Genomic DNA, 6,012 nt, shown 5'->3' with positions numbered 1-6,012 from the left:
TTAAATAAATTAACCTTAAAAAAAAGAATTCTTTGTTTACCTCAAACATTCAGGCGATCATACTTTATGATCGGATGATCAGGTTAAGAGCCTCGGATGACACAGAGGCTCTTAACCTGAGGAGAAGGGAAAACTGTGGAGTTATCGATGGTGGTAATTAAATGGGGGGGGGGAAATGATAGGTGAACAGATTCCTTAATAACAAACTACAAAAGAGAAAAGACAAACGTTGATGGGATGCTGTCATGCTTTATCAGAATAAGTCCATCTATTTTCCTCCAACTTTTTAAATTCAGGGTTGCAGCAGGGGTGGGGGTGTTGGAGTCTATCCTACGTGTTACACAGTCCACCCTGGACTTTCACACCTACACCCAGATCAGCTAACAAGCATGTCTGGATTGTTTGGGGAAGCTGGAGAGAACCCATTCATACACAGGGAGAACATACGAGCTCCTCACAGAAAGACCTCAGCCAACCGGCAGGTTCAAGCTCAAGAACTTCTTCCTATGAAAAGATAAAAAAAGATGCTAGCAATATCCCGTTAGCACTGCCTGAGTTTTTAATTCAACTAACCTCTGTACCACTGGGCTGGCCATGGTGGTAGGTCCTAGATTTAAATCTCCCTGCTGGCTGGTGTCTTTCTAGAAACTTATGTTCTCCGTGTGCTTGTATGTACTTCAGCTTCTTCCCACAGTCCAAAGACATGCATAGGTTAGGTTAACTGGCAATTCTAATTCTAAATTGGCTGTACATGTGAATGGTTTTCTGTCTACAGACTGGTGATCTGTCCAGACTGTACCCTGCCACTTTCTGTATGACAGCTGGGATACAGTGTTTTCCTGTTTTGTTTTGTTTTTTGGCGGGGCCACTGTGTTATACTGAAGTCTTTAAAACATAATGAGACCTGATGTGAGTAGAGGCACATTCATTCACATCCTTTTATCCAAACTGAGCAACAAAGTCACCACAGTTAAAATGAGCCACACCAATAGTGACTCGTTTAAACTGACTTTAAGTAGAAATATGTTCTAAAGACATCTGATGTCTTTAATTAGTGCCTATAATGTAACTGTGTCCAGGAATATCGGCATTAGCACACAAGTGTCCAGAGACAGAGGGAAAGTTTTAATTGTAAGTACTTAAAAAGGCAGCAAACCTGGTTAAGAAAAAAGGAGTAAAATAATGAATCATCAAACACCTCCATAAAACATGGGGTTAGCTACAGTGGTAACCATTGCACAGCCCTACTGTAGCATTTTCTTAGGTGGAAATGAAAACAAAAAATGAAGTTTCTTTTTTCTCATTTCATTTCTCATTGTATTTGTTCAAAAGTAAATGTTAAGCTTTGTAAACCTTTGACGACTTCACATGCTCCTGATCAAAGGCAAACCATCACAGCTCGTTGGTGTGTTCATCATCATCTTTAACCTCTTGCTTGAATGTCGCTCCCAAAAGAACAAATGTTTTCCTGACACGTATAAGACTGATAATTATACAAAATTGTCTTTCTAATGATCTTTGTGAAGTTATTGTCTGCTAGCGATAGCTTTGATAGTTTGTTTTTCCTATCTGAAGAACCTAATCTAAACTTTACAGGTGACTCAGGTAAAAAAAACGTGCCAGTGCTGCTGATGTCAGCCTCCATCTTTCCATCTTTAGTATGTTGGCGCTGCACATATGGTCATGGCAGCTTATTGTGGCGAGCAGAGCCGAGGCTGATGGCTTTACAGAAGCTTTGCGCTCCCTGGCAGAAAATGACTCTCAGGCTTTTGAACATTAAGACTCGATTTGGAAGTCTGACACAGCAGCTGGTCGCTGTAACGAGCCATCTCACCCACGATCACTTCTCAGGGTTTCTGACTTAAAGGGATTTCTCCCCCAGATTCCCATTTGGAAGGCAGACAGCTGCATCGTGCTGCTGAATGCAGAATGAGACGACAGGAAACCTCAGAATGATGACAAGATCTTTTTATCCCTTTCAAATGAGAAAAGATTCATTATAAAACTGCAAGAGAGGAACTAAAGGGCAGCCGTGGTGTGTTTGGGCCGCTTTTCTATTGAATTTGAGCATTCAAAGTCCTTTTTTACTGCTAGCCTCATTTACTCATACATGTACTTTTAACTAAACACGCTTGCTATGTTGGATCGATGCACTGATGGATGCCTCACGGGCAACTTGGGATTCAGTATCTTGCCCAAGGATACTTCAACCTGCAGAATGGAGGAGCTGGGGATCAAATCACCAACCTTCCAATCAGTAGACAACTGAATCTACTTCTTGAGCCACATGTCATCCCTTGGAGCCCTCCAAGTTTCCTTGAAGTTTTCCTACCAAGGCCAGTGTCCTAACATATAATTCCCTAGTGACCTGATTTTGCATTACATCTTCAGATTATCTTCCATTTCTCTGAAATTTAACCTGGAAGTTTTTGCAAAATCTCAACAACACACCAAACAAACGGCACCAAAAACATTCTCCCAACTTTGCTTGACTTCAGTGGAGCAATAAATTTGGTAAACTCTACAAGCAGCTTTACTGGCTGGGATAATTTTGCATTTTTCACTTTTGTTGTACACATTTAGTGAAATCAGGACCTGAGCAAAACTGCATACCTCCATCAGGAGAGCAATCACATACTAAGCCTAATACTTTCTACCACCAGAGTCCTTGTGTGCTTCCTAACATGGATTATTTTCACTGTTTTAAAGTGAAAACCCTAAAATGCGTCATCTCATTAAAGCTTACAGAGGTTCCTTCATTAAGCTGAAGGAGTCCAGCACGTGTGGATGAATTTGTACCATCAGAAGCTTAAACAGCGAGTTGGGCTAAATGTAAAGCCTGAAGCTCGTCCACATATGGACCTCTTGTCACACATCTTTTTGTATCTCATGATTGGTAGCTAGAGGATGCTCCAACCCCCCAACAAATGCTCCATTTCTGTCCATTCATTCTTTCTGTCACATCCATCCTCTTTATCCAAAGATGTCAAAACACGAAACAGTTTCTGCTCAGCAGTTCTTATTAATGTCTAATTTAAAAAACATCGAGCAGCATGTCTCCTGTAATGTCAGGGTAAAAACAAAAACAACTGAACAGAACTTCAGTGTTGATTTCTGCAGAAACACAGCTGTCCACTGGTGCTTCTGCACTTTGGCCAGCAGATGGTGCCCCTGCGCTGCTCCTCGTTCCACTGCGCTCCAAAAATAAAGAAGTGAAAAAAAAACATTCTGAGTCTTAAACATTCATAAAAGAAGCTGATAGCATAACAGGAAACTATAATAAAGAGAATAAATAATTAATGCACCTGAATATGTCTCGATTTAGAAATAGAGAGGAGAAAATAAAATAAGTACTTCTTTATTTCCACCTGTCCTTTTTAAATTATATGTATATTGTATAATATTTACTGTAATTCAAGCAATTTGATGACATTGACCATAAAAACAAGAATTCTTGTAAACGCTACAGAAATATAAGTTAAGACTCCTCTGTCCCCACAATTTAAATAAAACTATAACCAGCTGAGTCTCCCTGGTGACTGATTTTTAATATGCTCAACAACACCAGCTAAATCTAAGTTATTAATATGTTACGATGTCAGTTCAGCAGCAACAACAAAAACTCTTTTTTTCCAGATCTTCATGTGGCTGCTCATGAACTCAGGGTTATTTAGTAAAACCATGTGCATGCTGATGTCAAATTCAAGTAAAGAATTAGTTCTGCTCCTTAACCACGTGTGTCTATGTCAGTCTTGCTAGACCTGTTTTTACAGGCCTCAGCATAATAAATCAGATAAATCAGCGTTTGTGTAGACAGTTTACCTCTAACACACAATCTGACCTTTTGCAGTCAAACTGGCTCTACATAAAAATAAAAGCTGCCTTTACAGCTCCGTCATGTTGAGATTTGTATTACAGAAACATATTTTACTGCAGTTACATGCCTCTTCACAGTGTTCTCTGTTCATGTGAATGCGTGTGTGTGAGAATGCAAACGTGATCATCATTATGACACAGAATATGTTATTTAAAAGCTGAAATCACACATGGACTGCTCATTCTGTCACCTGAGATGCCTTCAGCATCAGCTTACACCTGTCTGTTCAGTATGGCTTTACATGCCGAGCACTGCTTTACAGACTGCAGCTTAAACTGAGCTGTCCATATTTTATTATCAGACCAACCAAGCTGGATTTGGCCTGCCTTACTTCGGATAAATGGGGTTTGCACCGTCACAAAAACAAATCTCTATCATTTAAATCATTAAACCTTTGGGCAAAGACTTGGTCTAAGATTCAGGGAGCTTTAGACTGGAAGGGTTAGGCGGCAGGCAGTGTTTCTCAAACTTTCTCCATCATGCTCCACACCACACTATGAACATCGCAATTTCTATCAATCACAACCGAAAAGATCCAAGTTGATATAACAGAAACTCCAAATGTCCCTGAAATGAAATAAAGTGAACGTATCTGAGTCGCATTTGAGCTCTGTTAGCTCTGAATGAGTTCCAGCAGCAGCAGATAAACAGACTGTTTGTTGTGGCTCAACGAGCCGCCGCTCATCTGGACTTTCACTCCTCTTCCTCTTCTTCTCTCAAATTGAACTTGAACTAACTGAGGACAGTTTGATATATTTATTTTGTTTGCTGCATTGCAAGATAACCAAAATAGGCTGATAATATTAGCCCCTGCTCTCCCACAACCAGCCTTACAGTTAGCAAAGCATCATCTGGAGTCTTATAGATGTGTAATCTGCTTGAATTATTGACATCTTTTGGGATATTCTGCAGCCACAGCTGGCTTCCTGTCATTTAAAACCACAGCTGGAAGGAATCTTCCCTCCATGATCCTCAGAAGATTTTAAGATTTTCCAGGTTAAACCTGAGGAGATGCAGAACAAGCTTTTTATTTCCATGATCATCCTGTGAGCTTAAACACAAAGACGTCTTTTTTCTCTTTAGGTTTTGCCTTGAAGAACCCACATGCAAAATCGCCACCAGAGTCCATTTAAAAGACGGTCGTTTTTGGTTTATCTTAGCAAAAGTAGCTCATTTATAGAAACAGTGCAACAGAGTCCGTCAGATTTATCAGCTACACAAAACTTATATTCTTGAATGTCAATCAAATATTATTTTTCCTGTTCTTTAAGGACACAAACAAATGGGTTTCTTTAATATTTAACCCCAGAGGACGCAGCTTTATTCTCTGTGCTCTGGCATTCTTTGTTCAAGGCTTTTCATAGCTTGCTCAGCGTTTGCGGCCTCCTTAACAAAGAGCCACTAATGTGCTGATAGCACAGAGCACCAGATGTGTTTATCACTCCACTGTGTGCTTTACTTTGAATGACCTGCTCGTGGTTTTTAAGTGGAGGTCAGGAACGAGGCAGCAGGGAGTTTAGAGAAAGATAGATCTTTGTATGCAAAATGAGCTCTTTATTTGTGGCTGTTGAAACTTTTGACGAGTCCCATTTAGGGGGAAAAAATCCACTTTATTAGTTTTGTTCTCCAAATTAAAATGCATTGAAGCATTTTTTGATCTGAGAGCTCTGTGTAGATAAATCTACAGCGGTAACCTAAAACTTTGTGGTTCTTGACCTTTAGAGGACTTTCGTCTTCACTGGACGAATGAGCTGTCTAATGTCAAAGCTTCAATGACCTTAAAGAAAAAGCTGCATAAACTTTATAAATGTGTGGTCTCTGTCTCGTCTCTGACAGCCAACCTAGTCTCCATGAAAATACAACAAACCTGCCTGATTTACTTTTTATTTGATATGCGAGACTTAACCTATGTATTTTTCATCAGTCTGATATAAAATAATGATCATCTGCTGACTGATAGCCATGTACACGAAGTGAAGGGAGATGGGATGTGTCCACCATTCACACCTGAGATTCATTTCATTTTTACTTTCTTGTTTGTTTTGAAAAACATGATGTTGTAGGGTGAAATCATAGACTGTAATTAAAAGATGGACATAGCCACCGTGCCATGCTCCTTTTGGTTAGTAAAGTTA

The sequence above is a fragment of the Aulonocara stuartgranti genome (genome assembly GCF_965226115.1).
Source record: "Aulonocara stuartgranti genome assembly, chromosome: 15".
NCBI classification, from domain to species: Eukaryota; Metazoa; Chordata; class Actinopteri; order Cichliformes; family Cichlidae; genus Aulonocara; species Aulonocara stuartgranti.
The sequence above is the reverse complement of the archived record's forward strand: the minus strand, read 5'-3'. Positions refer to the sequence as shown.